At 34.4% G+C, this 15,112-nt stretch overlaps 2 protein-coding genes and 1 long non-coding RNA gene across 3 annotated transcripts in view; 2 read left to right on the top strand and 1 right to left on the bottom strand.

Moving 5' to 3' along the window:
- Positions 1–15,112, top strand: part of LOC126750624 (uncharacterized) — a 353,062-nt gene that overhangs the window by 13,701 nt on the left and 324,249 nt on the right. The window lies entirely within an intron of this gene.
- LOC126750625 (CDP-diacylglycerol--inositol 3-phosphatidyltransferase) overlaps positions 1–15,112 on the top strand; it is a 48,537-nt gene that overhangs the window by 5,562 nt on the left and 27,863 nt on the right. The window lies entirely within an intron of this gene.
- On the bottom strand, positions 12,410–12,732 carry LOC126750628 (uncharacterized). The gene is made up of 3 exons (XR_007665775.1): positions 12,647–12,732; positions 12,509–12,591; positions 12,410–12,467 (listed from the first exon to the last, which is right to left on the bottom strand). It is a non-coding gene; the product is annotated as an uncharacterized LOC126750628 (long non-coding RNA).

Here is a 15,112-nt window from a genome sequence, read left to right as displayed (position 1 = left end):
TAAAATAAAAAGGCATGGCAATGTCAGGACAGAGTGTTTTAAAAACAATGGCCTACAGGGGCTACGAAAGGGAGCTGCACACATATAGCGTATGGCTCTTTTTTGCAAAATAAATAGAGAACTGAACAAATACTGAGAGCACACACCCCAAAACACAATACCGTATCTCAGATAAGACTCTATAAGAGCATGGTAGGCAATTTTGGCCACATCACGTCCCAGAGAATGTGTTATTACTCTAATAGCATAACAGTTGGATGATAACTTCCCTAATAAAGAGGAGATATGATTTTCAAATTTTAATTGCTTATCAATCGTCAGGCCCAAAAATTTGCATGTTTCAGAAGGACTTATTGTTTCATTTTGCAAAGTGACAGTTCCAAGGTTACATTTAAAAGTTAAAATATTAGTTTTAGAAATATTAAAAGTTAATCTATTAGATTCACACCATGACTTTACAAGAATTAAATCTTCATCAACAATATTCCTTAATCTCTTGGTGTCAGTGTCATGCCAAAGTAATGTTGTATCATCCGCAAAGATAGTAAATTTGCTCCTAATTGGAATTTGAGAGATATCATTGACATATAGCAGGAACAATATTGGTCCAAGAACAGAACCCTGGGGTACACCAGCGTCCACATTCAGACGGGATGTCATTCCCCCAACTTGAATCAGGTACATTAAAATCACCAAAAATATAAAAATCACAGCTTGAATATTCTTGCCTGAGAATGTCAACAGTATGGCAGTGACTTTCATATAAGTTAATTGCAGAATTTCGGGGAATATAAACTCCCCCAATTATAAAGCTAATACTACCAATTCTACATAATATATATAATTGTTCGACTGAATCATACACCAACGTAAGCTTCCTTGAATCAATAACATCCCTGATATATATCAAAATTCCTCCTCCGCGACTTTTGCTGCTAGAAGAAGGTGAATGATCACATCTGAACAGACTAAATGACTTTACAGACAGTTCAGCATCGGAGTAGTCATCAGAGAGCCAACTCTCAACAAATATCAAAATATCATAGTGCGAGCATAAAACAACTTTAATTAATTCATTAATTTTAGTTCTTAGGCCACCAACATTATAGCAAAATACTTGCAATGGGGCTAATTTACGTTTTTTCTATTGTTTCTAACATTGTTTGAGGTAGAATTTACTATGTATGGCACATTATTTCTATATTTAATTATTAAATTCTCCTCTCCTTCTTCTTTTCTTCTGTTTAGCTCTGCAACCACCTTCCTGATGCATTCTCTTTGCATCACTGTTAAGTCATTCTTTAATTTGTATGCATGTAAATTTGACTTGTTATTTCCCATTATTAGTATGTCCCGTGCAGTCTTACAGTTAGAGAATACCACTTTAAGTGGTCTCGACTTGTTTCCTCTTTTCTCACCCAATCTAATCACCTTGAGAACTTTCTCGACTGCTGGTTCTTTATTAATTACCCCCAGCAGTTCAGTTATTTTCTGCTGGTCCTCCTGTATCCTATCTTGAATTCTATCGGAGCTTGATTCTGGCAAGTTATAGATAATAATATTGTTAGCCCGAACAGTTCTATCATTGACTTCAGTTAAAAAGGTATCCATGTTAGAGTTATCTGAAGATGGATTTGACTGTTGGCTAGTTATCGATGTTTTCATTGCAGTAATTTCGGATTTTAAATCCTCAAAAGAGCTCTTGAATGCAGATTTTATGCTTTTGATATCATCACATATGGCCTTCATACCCTCCATAAAGCCTTTTAAGTCCTGCACTTGTTGCTCCAACGATGCCACTCTTGCCTCTACCTCGAACAGGCTTTTGAGTTTGGGAGCACAGTCTCTGCAAATGGCTCTGTATGGGATAGATCGACTAACAGCTGCAATAGCGCGAACTTCGCTAGATCCAATATTGGCACATTTCTTGCATTTTACTACTTTGTACCAGTCGCAGGGAAATCCAAAGACCTCCCCAGGGGTTTTTGGTGGATCTTTGAAAGTGCAAATCTGGTCACAATTAGAGCACCTCCCAGACATTTTTTGATAAATCGGCCGCAAGAATAAACCATAAAACCTTCGGCACGTTTTTTATAGGTTAGGTAATATTTACCAAAAAAATATCCACAAATTCATACAACTAGAACTAAGGAGACAAACTATGTACTCCATACACGCAAAACTAGTTAATATTCTGGCTAATTACTCAAAAAAATCGAATTTTGATTGGACTAAAAATAAAAACAAACTTTGAGGTTAGGTCCTCCCCTCCTCTATAGTAAATGAATGGAATTCACACAGAATATAGAAGTCCAAGAATGCTACAATATGCAGTGGCCGACCATTTATGTTATATCATATGCCTGAAGGTTATGATGCAGAAGATTACTTATGTCTTAAATGACATTAAAGTGTGATATGAATGAAGAGTATATATTTGCAGATAACGAATGTGTTTATGATGAGGATGTATATAAATTAGCTTTACTAATAATGGAGGAAAAATAACTATAGTTCGAGGTTGACGTTCACAAAGCAATTGATTTATACGTTACTTTAAGGAATGAGTTTATTAGGCTACTGTAGACGAGGATACAATTTTTATGAGAAATATATTTTTTGTATTGTGTTCGCCCTCTTCATTGATGTAATAATAACTTTGTATTATGAAACATAAATAAATTCTATTATTCAGTTTGTGACCTCAGTTATTTTCAGGTTAAAATTATAGTTAATAATTAGTAATTATTACTATGTTGAGTTTAGGTTAATAAAAAAACCATAAAAATAGAGTTGAAACTAACTACAGGCTGTCTCCTAAGTCATTGTCCAAACTAAAGGTGGTGGTAGAGGAGGTCATTTCTGATGCAATAATTTTTAAAACATTGTGTTCAATACTTGTCCGTTACCAAATTAAATTTTTAAAAATCAAATTTTTTGGTCCCTATTATATCAAGTGTTATAGGTATATATAAACTAAATATATATTATATTTATTTTAAAGTTATATCGTCATTCGTATATAGCGTTTTTTTGTATGTATATTTTCAATTATACATTTTTGCATTTAAAATACACCAAATGTTTCTATATTCACATAGATATTGCAGATAATTTATCAATCTTAGTGTGTATAATTTATTAATACTATGTTATGAAATTCTAAATTTTAGTTGTGTATATTTATTTTATTTATTTACAAACTCTACAGTAAAAAACCAATTATAGAGTAGATTATGCAGCAAGTAAAAATTTTTCAGTATTCCTATTATACTATTTGACTTAAATAAGTAATTGATGAATTAAAAATATCATATTCATTTTCCAAATTATTGTAGAGGTGACACATGGATGTTACAGGAGAATTTAGGTAATAGTTGGTTCGAGCATGCTCCACAGTAAATAGCTATGGACATCTTGTCTGGTACACAGGTACATTAAGAGCTATCATACCCAACACATTGAGATTGTCTATTATGCTTCTAATTAATTTGGACAAAAATATCAGATGTGCCAACTTTTTTCGCCTTTCCAGGCTCACTAAATTAAATTTATTCATTATCTCCAATTTAAGGATATTCATCTCATACCTGTATCCTTGTAGTTAATATATCTTAATAGTTTATTCTGCACTCTCTCAATATTTAATGTATGTAGTACAAGGGCACCAAACAATGGGACAATACTCCAAAATGCTTCTTATGTATGACACATGGAGAGTTCTAACACAGTTAGTATTGGTAAAACTCTTACAACTTCTTACTTCTTACTATAAACCCATATAATTTTATTGTCTTGTTTATAATGGTGTAAATATGAGTTTTAAAATTGAGCTGTGTTGATGTTAGCCATGTTGGATGCAATTGACCTTTTCTTAAAAAAACCATATTGGTAATTACCGACCTTAGTTTTAACAAACCTATAAATAATCTTAAATATTATGGATTCAAGTATCTTTGCTGGACATGGCAGAATAGCAATGGGTCTGCAATTTTGGATATCTGTTGAATCACTTTTTTTAAACACGGCATATTTTTACTTGTTTTCATAAATTTGGAAATGTATTTGTGCTTTTCGACAAATTAAATAACATTTTTAATGGTTCACCAAAAAGTCCAACCATTCCTTTGATTATGCAAGGTGGAAGATTGTCAGGTCCTACAGCCTTGTTAATTTTTAAGCCCCTAATAACAGCATCACACACATCAACATATTCTACTGTGCTTAGAGAGTATATCCAATTAACATTTTGCTGAATACCCAATGTGTCACACACAGGAGCTGCACACTCATGGACCAATTAAAAATAAAAAGCAAAAGCATTTGAGATTTCTTCACCACTACTTCACACACTTCACCACTTCGTTCATCATTTTAATATTTCATTTTATGTGGTATGCTCGAACCATTTCTACTGCCATTAATATACTGCCAGAATGATTTGGAATCCCTACTGATATTTTGTTGGATATTATTTAGATATTGATTATAAGTCTTTTTTTTTTATAATTTTTTTGTATAAATTATTGAATGGTCAGATAATTTGTCCAGAACTTCTGATGACAATACAATTTAATATTCCATCTAGGAATTTAAGGCAGTATCGTGTCTTTTCATTACCATTTCATAGCGCCAATTATGCATTACATGCTCCTATTGAAAGAACTCTAAGAATTGTCAATACTAGGGAGGTTGAAATTTTGGGCATTTCCTTATCTAGATTTAAGAGTCAAATAAGAGAAATTGTTAATTTTTTTTTTTTTTTTTTAGTGCAATGCTGAATATTATACTTTAGTAGGGTATGTTTTTAGTATTTTTAGAATTCTGTTATATTGATTTAAGTTATAAAACTATTTTCGGTATTTTACATTTGTAAGTAGGCTTTATTACTGCTTAATAGTTAGTATTTTACTGTTAAGTATGGTTAGGTTCAATTGATTTTGTATTTAATTTACTGTTGTAATGGGGTTGATCCCGTAAAAAAAAAAAAATAAATAAAATTAAAAAAAAAAAAAATAAAAATAAATAAAGTCACTTTAATATCTCTTTTAATTTTAGCCCTTAGGTCCATAAATTGCGTCAATTTTCGGGTTATTTGTTTTTCTAAATTTAACTCTTAATTTATCATTTACTTCAATGTCCTTAATTATAGATCGGTTAAACCATATCAGATAACTTTCTTTATTAGTTTTAACTTTTGGCATACAAATTTCAAAAATTTGATTTATTTTTTCGTAGAAATGTTTAACCGCCAAATTGACATTCGTATAGGATTACATATCACTATTCTCACTATTCCAGATATCTATTCTTAGTGAGGGATGGTGGTTGTCACGAGAAACAAATTCATATGTAGTTTTGGATACCTTACTTCTCCAAGTTGTTAGTACTAAGTCTAAAATATGTTGATTACTATTTAAAATTAAATTCTCCTGTGTACAATTAAAGAACACCATAAAATTAAGCAATATTTCAATCTGTTGATTTCTATAGCTATTATCATTATAATAGTTACTTAAATGAGATGTTAAAATCTCCCAGTCTGCCATCACAAAATTATTATCATACAAATAGCCCAAACTTTCAACATATTGAAATAGGTATTCCCTTTCTGACATCATGCAAGTTGGCGAAACATAAACAATGATAACATAGATATAAGAAATCTCATCGTAACATATTTTTACTGCCAGTACATCTATTTGTGAGGTACCAAAATCTACATTAATTTTTGTACATTTATAATGCTTTTTAATTGCTAAGAGTACACCACTACCACAACTTTTTTCATTTCTATTCCTACATCTAAAAACCGTAAAATTTTTGGGAAAACCATTCACTGCCACCAACACTGTCAGAAATCTATGTTTCAGATAATGCTACAATATCGAATTAATTCTTAGTCGCACAGATATTGTTCTAAAACTCTGCCGTTTTTGTGTTTAGTCCACGCACATTTTTAGTAAGATACCACAAAAGACCTATCCTTATCAAATCCTTGACTGTTAATATGATTTTTGTTATAAAAAATAATCTGAAGTATAATTAGTGTGCTGCTGAAGTTTTTTAATTCTTTGTAGTTATACTGGACATGATGAGTTTCTAGCTGAATGACTTCTTGGAAGCAGGTTAGATTAGATTAGATTAAAATAAGGGTGAAGTTTCACTGCGACCTAAAAGATCTATTGTGTGCCCCTTTCTAATTACTGCTTGATGTTATTCTCAAGTCAAATTACTTCGTACAATCCTATGGCTTTAATAAAGGCTAGTAGTTGTGACGGTTCCAGTAATGAGATATTTCCTTTTGGAATTTCATAATTACCGAGGTGCATGGCACGACTTTCGGCAACTGTTTCGCATGTAGTTACTAGGTGTTCTGGGGTCTCTTCCTCTTCCCCACAGAATCTGCATTCACCTGTCTGTTCTAGTTTTAGTTTCCTGCGGTGTTCTCGAAGGTGACAGTGCCCTGTTAGGAATCCTGTTACAATCCGTAGTTTAGTTTTAGTTAAACTTACTAGAGCTTTAGATTTTTTTGGGTCGAGGGTTCCAAGGAACATCTTGGAGTGTCTCAACCCTGGATGATCATCCCAGAGGCTTTCTCTGAGTTGATCCTCCATTTTTGTAAGCTCATATAGGTAAGTATTCTTTCCTATGCCGCAGAAAGGTTCCGGTCCTACAAATTGAGAACCAGATCCCTTTTTTGCCAGAATATTGGCTTCTTCGTTACCTTGCACGCCTGTATGTCCAGGTACCCACAATATTGTGACTTTATTTCTCTTTCCTACCTCATTAAGTTTGCCCAAACAGTCTCTTACCATTTTAGAACTGATGACATGTGAACTCAGTGCTGCTATGGCTGCTTGACTGTCGGTGAAGATTGCGATGTCCTGCTTGAGGTAGTCTTTGTTCAGGATTAATTGAGCGCATCTTTCTATAGCGTGTATTTTCTGGTGTATTTTCCCAGTGGCTCTGAGTATTTGGTGCCAGGCCCAAATACTCCAGCTCCTGTTCCTTTTTCGGTTTTAGAACCATCTGTGTACCATTTGATAGTATTCTGTTTAAGTGAGCGGGCGACAGATCCATTTTCCCAGTCACTTTTGCTGTCAATTTTTGTACTGAAATTCCTAACAAAGTGATATTCCCGAGTTATATCGTCCTTGGGAAGATCGAACAGGGGAATGGATCTTGTTTGAGATACCCAGGCTCTCTGATCAATGTCCCTACTGTTCGTTCTATCCCTTGCTAATCTGAACATGGCCCTTTTAGCAGCTCCCTCTACTGCTAGGTGAAGAGGTGCCAGGTCAACTATGACCTCCAGTGCTGCTGTGGGGCATGTTTTCATAGCTCCTGTGATGCATACGCATGCAAGTCTTTGAACCTTGTCAAGTTTACGCCTTACTGTACTTAACTTTGTAGTGTCATGCCACACCACTGCCCCATATGTGATTATGGGTTTAACCATCATGGTGTACATCCATCGCAGTATTTTTGGGGAGCATCCCCAGTTTTTACCCGCTAGGTTCCTACAGATCATAATGGCTTTAGTGGCCTTGTTTACTGTGAATTCTAGATGCTTGTTCCAACTAAGCTTACTATCCAGTGTCACTCCTAGATATTTTACTTCATCCGATGTATGTACAACTTGTCCGCCCAGGTGGATGTCCCTGGTGGGTTGCATTTTCCTTTTACGAGTGAATGGTACGATAGTAGTTTTCGCTGAATTTATGCTCAGCCCCACTGATGTGCACCATTCTTCCGTGATGCTTAGGCTTCTTTGTATGAGGTCGTATAAAGTGCCCTTATACCTGCCTTTGACTATAATAACGATATCATCAGCATATCCTATGCAGGTGAAACCGAGATTTGTCAATATCTCAAGTAGTTCATCGACTACTAGACTCCATAGTAAGGGTGAAGTTGCCCCTCCTTGAGGCGTGCCACGAGTAGTTTTGATGCCTGTGGTCTGTTCGCCCACAGTAGTCTCATCCGTACGCGTGGCAAGCATTTGACAAATCCATCGGATTATGGTTTTGTTCAAATTTCTTTTTTCCAGGGCATTTTTTACCGCTACATGTGACGTGTTATCAAATGCCCCAGATATCTCTAGAAAGGCGCAGATGGCTGTTTCTTTCTCATTCAGGCTTTTCTGGATGATTTGTGTCAGTTGATATAGTGCGGTTTCTGTGGATCTGCCCGCTCTATAAGCATGTTGACACTGATGTAGTGGTGCTCTCTCCAGAATGTCATTCCTGATATGGTTGCCTACAATTTTTTCTATTGTTTTCAGAATGAAAGACGTAAGGCTGATAGGTCTAAAAGATTTGGGGTCAGTCCCATCTTTTTTTCCTATTTTCGGTATGAAGGTGACTTTTGCCCTTCGCCAGCTACTGGGAATGTATCCCGAAGCTAAGCTCGTCCTTGCTATTCTACTCAGGTGAGGAAGGACTTTCTCTTGTCCGTTTTGTAGGAGAGCAGGAAAAATTCCATCCACTCCCGGTGACTTGTACGGTTGAAAGGTGTTTATTGCCCATTTCAACCTTTCTGTCGTAAAGACGGTCCTTGCAACTTCCCAGTCCTCTTTTTTAGGATTGGTGTACTTTATTGGGACCGTTTCTATAGATTCGCACCCTGGAAAGTGTGTTTGAAGTAATAGGATGGCTTGCTCCTCTTCTCCCTTCGTGTAGGTGCCATCTGGCTTTTTGAGGGCCATTATTGGGTATGTGCCTCCCTTAGCCATTGCTTTGTGCAGTCTAGCCGCAGTCGGAGTTTTAGCGATTTCCGCACAGAAAGTTCTGAAGTGCTGTCTTTTGGTTTTTCTTATCTCTTTGTTATAAAGAGTAAGCACTTCGGCATATACCTGCCAGTTACCGTCTCTTTTCGCTGTATTGAAAAGATGACGCACTTTTGACCTTAGTTTTGACAGGTGTGTATTCCACCACGGGGCGTCTTTAACGGGTCTCTCACTGGTCACTGGGCAACTTGAGTCGAACGCCTCATTTATTGCACGTGTGACAGCTTGTGAGTCCTGCTCTAAGTCTAGATGGTGCGGTTTCCCATTTAAGCTTAGATAATTTAAGTTGTTTTCCAGATTGGTGTTGTATAATTCCCAGTCTGTTTTTCCTGGGACCCTCCTTTCGGGTTGATTGTATTTAATGCTGTCCAGCTTGAATTCGATAATCCTGTGGTCGGACAGTGATGGTTCAGCTGATACTCTGCTGGTGGTGTCATAGGCCCATCTCCAGCAAAATATGCTGACGCAATTACTATGGTCCTGTTGGTGTCCCCAATGTCGAGATTTACGACAATAGGTGTTAGGTCCCGTGTCATGAGTTCTGAAATACATATGTAATTGATGTTATTTCTTATGAGAATGCAGGCTCTGGATGATTCCTGCCTGGTATCATATATTACTTTTGACGTTTTGCTTGACAGACCCTTGATCTGCCCCCGATTGATCCAGGGTTCTTGGATCAAGACTAGTCCCAGATCTTGCTTGACAAACATCCGTGCAATCACATCGGAGAATGCTCGTTTGTGTTGCAGGTTTATTTGTGCTAATTTGCTGAATTTAAAGGCTTCTGGTTTGGCAGAGTGAAGTCCTCTTATGATTTGTCAGGGCCATCCGGTCCGTCCCCCTGATGGTCTACATTAGGTCCCAGAAGCCTATCTTCTTCTTCGCTGCTGATGACATTCTCCTCAGCGGAAGTGGTCGGGTTGACATTGAGATCGAGGTCCATACCCTCGGTCTCTTGTGTTTCAGTCGCCGTAGAGGTGTTCTCATTGGCGACTGGCTCGGAGGAGGTAGAGGCTGAAGTGGTTAAAATATTTGCAGTTGGGACAATCATATACAGGATTACTGCACTGGTTTCCACTGTGTTTTCCTCCATATTTAGGATAACATTCCTCTTGTTGTTGATAGTATTTTGCCACATGCCCAAACAGGCAACATTTAAAACAAATTGGAACATTCGTATACTCTTTGATATATGCCAGAGAAAGATCAAATATTAGGTTGTTATTCCATATAAGCCATTTAATCAAAGCCGGGGGTGATGGAATATCCAGTTCTCTTTAACATTGTTCTTGCAGTATTTTTTTGCTATAAACTTGAAATGGTTTGTCACATCTTAAAAGTCTCTGGAGTAAAAACCTTAAGAATTCCTGTGAACAGAATCATGGGATCCATTGGACTGTGGCCTTATTCTTTTAAATATGCCTTCTAACTCATTTGCTTTCAGGTTATTTTTTATCTCTTGGATAACTCTTCTAGGATTATCATTCCCCGTAATTTTAACAATTGTCTCATGTTTATTGTTTCTTAAAGGTGGCGTTTTCCAAATATGTTCTCCATGGCTATTTATAGTGTGATTGGTGGGTGGTGTAAATTTAACTGCATCGCTAAAAGTTGTCGTTTTTACCAAGAGTAAATTATTTGTAGTTTTACTGTTGATAATGTTACCAGTGTTTATATGAACATTTTCGCAATGCCCTATTTTAAATGCTAAATGGGTAACATGCTTTTGCACTAGAAACAAATCACTTTTAGCACTTTCTTGATTTGATTGCTTACTGTCGAGCTTTTTTATTTTACTTCAATCGTCAAAAACTGGTGGGCTAGAGTCTGACCTAGTTCATTTTTGAGTAATTATTAAATACATTATCATGATTTAAATGTTTGTCAGTGACGTTAGTTTTTTTCTGATTATTATCGTTTATTGCGTCGTTTTTAGGTGGCTTACGCAGTACATTATTGCGTGCTATAAACATTTGGTTTACCGTTAAATTATCACTGTCGGTGCTAAAACTCTCCGTAGATGCCGATGGTAAATTCCTGTTTATTTTATTATCTATACACTATGTTGCCTTTATTAAATGCTAGAGTATAGTTCAGTTCAGAGATCTATTAGAATCTTTGAAGTGCCGCGAATAGTCCGTGTGCCGGTGTTGCTTGTATTATCACATGACATGCTCGTTTAAATCGCAAAATTTTATGTGGAAAGAGTCATAAAGTAATATTCTAAGCGATATTTAATTATTCCATTAAATAAATAAATGTTTCAAGCATTTTTTTAAGAATGTATACATTTGATTAATAAAATTTGACTATATGCGCCCACGTACTATTTTGTTATACGTCTGACCTCAGTCACAGCCACTCAACCGTGAAAAGTTGCACAGGTCCGGCCTTAAAATGTATTTGTATTTAAAACTTTATTATTCGGGATTTTTGGGTTTAGTTTTATTAAGTTAGAAATTGAAGATAGTTGATAGCAAGATAATATTTAATTTAACTATAAGATTTAAGTACGTAAAATGACTTTAACCAAAAATTTTAATTTAATTAGTTTAGTTTCTAGTGTATCAGTGGGGTGTTTATAACAAGTGATAGGTGGAGAGAGAATAGGTGGTACGAATAACTTAGGCCCATTTATTCTGTGGATTAAGGCATTAAATATTTACTTTTTGACACAAAAGGGTAAAATGTTTTGGTTTGTCTTCAAATTTTATATATTTCCTTTTTTTGGGTATTGAGATTTATTTTTACTTGGTGGTGATTATTAATGAGGATTTTGGCTGCCATTCAATGTCTTTATTATTGTTTTTTTTTAAATTAATACATATTATGTTATATTATTATAATAATTTACTCATGAAAACCTCCATCTCTATGTTTAGTACCAACTTCTTTTGATAAAAAGTAATTATGTAGTCAGAAAAGTGAAAGTATATTTTTTAAAATAAACTTTTACATTAAAAATCATCTAGCTGTCTATATCTTATGCGTGTAAAAGACAAAAGTTTTACTTATAAAAAAAACACACACTTTACATCCTGAATGAAATATTTATTAATTTGTTGGCCTCATATTTAGTTATTGTGCATATTAGGAGAGATTAGATGAAAATTAACAAAAATAAATGCTTATATTAAAAATAAAAATCTTATACAAAACACTACATTTACAACTATACTGGATCCTAAAAACTTTTATAAATTTAATTACTCTTTTGAATCTGGCCCAAAGAGTTAATACAATTTTCTAAATTCTGGTTTTTTGCGTTTGTTCTTTAGCAGTTTTTTCCAATAAGGAAGGAATTAGTTTCTCTGTTGCCACTATGGATTCCAACTTCATCTCACACATCAGCATATGAATACTAAAGCATTACATTATATATAATTTATTGTGTCGCTGAAGGAGAAACAGGAGCAGTAAGCTGAAAAAACAAAACTTTAAACTTGTTTAATTAATAAAAATATGGTTTTCTTACTATGGCAAAAAAGGGACTTTTTTCCAGAGAATGGAGGAAGAAGCAGTCTTTATTGTGTCGCTGAAGGACAACAGGGGCAGTAAACTGTAAAAAACCGAATTTTAGACTTGTTTTCTTAATAAAAACACTCTTTTTCTTACCATAGCAAAAAAGGGGTTTTCCCAGAGAATGGTGGAAGAAGCAGTCTTTATTGTGTCACTGAAGGACAAAAACCGACATAAAAATAGTGTTTTTCTTACCATAACAAAAAAGGGTTTTTCCCAGAGAATGGTGGAAGAAGCAGTCTTTATTGTATCACTGAAGGACAAACAGGGGCAGTAAGCTGTAAAAAACAAAATTTTAAACTTGTTTAATTAATAAAAATATGGTTTTCTTACTATGGCAAAAACGACTTTTTCCCAGAGAATGGAAATCATACATCAATCATAAATATATCATACCATGTTTCGGATAAATAATATATATATGGATCTTTCTTCCTGTCAAAATTTTTCAATTTTCTTCAAATATTCTATACGCCAGCTGACAATTCCATTACAGCAGCTCTTTTGTTAACCATCTTAAGCTTAAATCCAAGTTCTATCAGATATCTCCGTAAGGTTGAGACTGAGAAATGTTTGTCCCTTGCCGATAAGGTGTCCTTAATCATCTCATGGTCAGAACCTCATTGTTTTTGTATGTCGAATACACACCTTTCCTTAGCAATTTGGCAATATCCGTGTCCTTTTGATTGTCCTGCACATTTCCTTTTTATTCTGTCTTTAATCCCTTTTTTTACAGGCATATTGTACTATAGGAAACCCCTGTTAAAAACGTTTTTTGCAAAGCACTACAATCATTTGTGAACTGAGGATCATTCCTTAGATTGTTATTGACATTTAGATAAATTTGTTTGGCGTCTGTACTTAAACAATTCCGTTTTAAAACTGCTTGATTTTTCCCTGTAGCTTCTACTTCCCTTGCTTCTTTTTGCTTCCTCAACACTAGAAAATGAACTGTCAGAACTATGTAAGTCTAAATCACTGTCCAGATCACTCTTATTGTTTTCCTCACAAATGTTATTGTCTTTCTTGTGCACCCACGGTCTCCATAAGCCCACACAAACACTTTCCTCTTCATTTGCCAAATTTTCCTGCCTATTTTCCCAGGGTCTAAACATTTTAAGGTCTTTAGGTATATTGCCAAAACAAATCCACAAACACAAATAAAAAAATACACTTCCTCACAGTAAGAACTATAAAAAATTTAAACGGATACAGGCCAAGTTCTAAATTCTCCACATTCATAAACGTGTAAGAAGCAAAACCGGCAAAACTCATCAAATAATAATATACTCACATGACCCCTCTCCCAACTATTAAAGGTGATAGACCCATCCAACAACTATTTTAAAGGCGATAGACCCATCCTTAAAGATCTCTTTAAAAACACAACGAATATAATACAAAAACAGCCCAAAAATGTATTTGGGTACGGCCCCGTAATCTTCAAAATCAGTAGGATAGAGAGAGATACAAAATTAGGAATCGCCGAAACGCAGGTATTTTATTTTTGTTTAATAGACTGGCTAAAAAGAGGTGACAAGTCTGTGAGTGCTGGAAGTGTTTAAAATATTTTTTAAGATGCTTGGATTTTAGTCCGCGGTCAATTTTTTGATATAATTTTCTTGTGATATTATTTTCTTTCTAAAAATTGACAATTTCGAAAGAAAAATAAAAAATACTATAAAACATGGGGTTTTACATATATTTAAAATGATTTCATAGCTAAACAATATAAAATTTTGCCATTTAAACATGAATATCATGCGACAATAAATACGACATAGGCGCACGGACTACTTACTGCGGCATCTGCGACCCATCAAAGATTCTAATAGATCTCTGAACTGGACTTTAATATATGATATTAAATAAGCTAAACTGTCAATGACACTTTTCTTTTTTTCTATTTTTCTAAATCTCGTTTGTAATGGAGGGTAGATCCTTTTATTCTCTGTAATCGATTCCAATCTATTTTTAATCATTATTTCAAGAACTTTAAGCATGTCATGAAGAGAGGATTATAAGCCTATAACTATCACTTTTATCCGGGACCATGTTAGGTTTACAAATTGTATGGATTAAATACTGTATCTGGTAAGTTTTGACCATTTAGATTTTTATTGTATTCTTCCAGGATGATCTTTTTTGCATTAACAGGTAGATTTTTTATCATTGTGTATGATATTTCATCTATTCCTGGGGCAGAATTCTTTTTATTCTTTAGTGCTACTTGAAACTCCTTTAAGAATTTCTTCGAAAATTTTGTCAAATACAATTTTGTGCTTCTTATTTCTATATTTTCCAAAATTTATTTACTTTTTTCTAATCAACCAAATCTTAATGTTGTATTCCCTGTTTATTGTGGAGCAAAAGTCTTGAAATTTCTGTTTTTTTTTATTTTTAGAAAACCGTTTACTTTTAGCAATACTATGTTTCATTCATACAAAATTTTCCATCGTTGGGTGCTCTCTATAATTTTGAATGGCTTTCATACGTTTTTTAAGTGCATTGCTGCATTCTTCCTCCCACCGAGGGTTTTTTATTCTATTTTTAAAATTTCCAATTGTCCTTGGTATATAGATATTTGCTGTTTCCTAGATAATTTCTTCCAGTTGGACATTTGAACTGGTAGTATGCGAAGTGTACAGCCTATGCTAAACAAAATTATGGTATTCTTTTCATACATTTTCATTTTTTTAATCTTAATTTTAGCGTATATATTTAAGTGTATTGTTCCATATTTTAATTGATTATGTGTAGTATAGTATCTAATATTAATGTTTTATATTTAGCTGTAAG

The sequence above is a fragment of the Anthonomus grandis genome, chromosome 2, assembly GCF_022605725.1.
Source record: "Anthonomus grandis grandis chromosome 2, icAntGran1.3, whole genome shotgun sequence".
Taxonomy (NCBI): Eukaryota; Metazoa; Arthropoda; class Insecta; order Coleoptera; family Curculionidae; genus Anthonomus; species Anthonomus grandis.
This window is presented reverse-complemented; position numbering and strand designations above follow the sequence as displayed.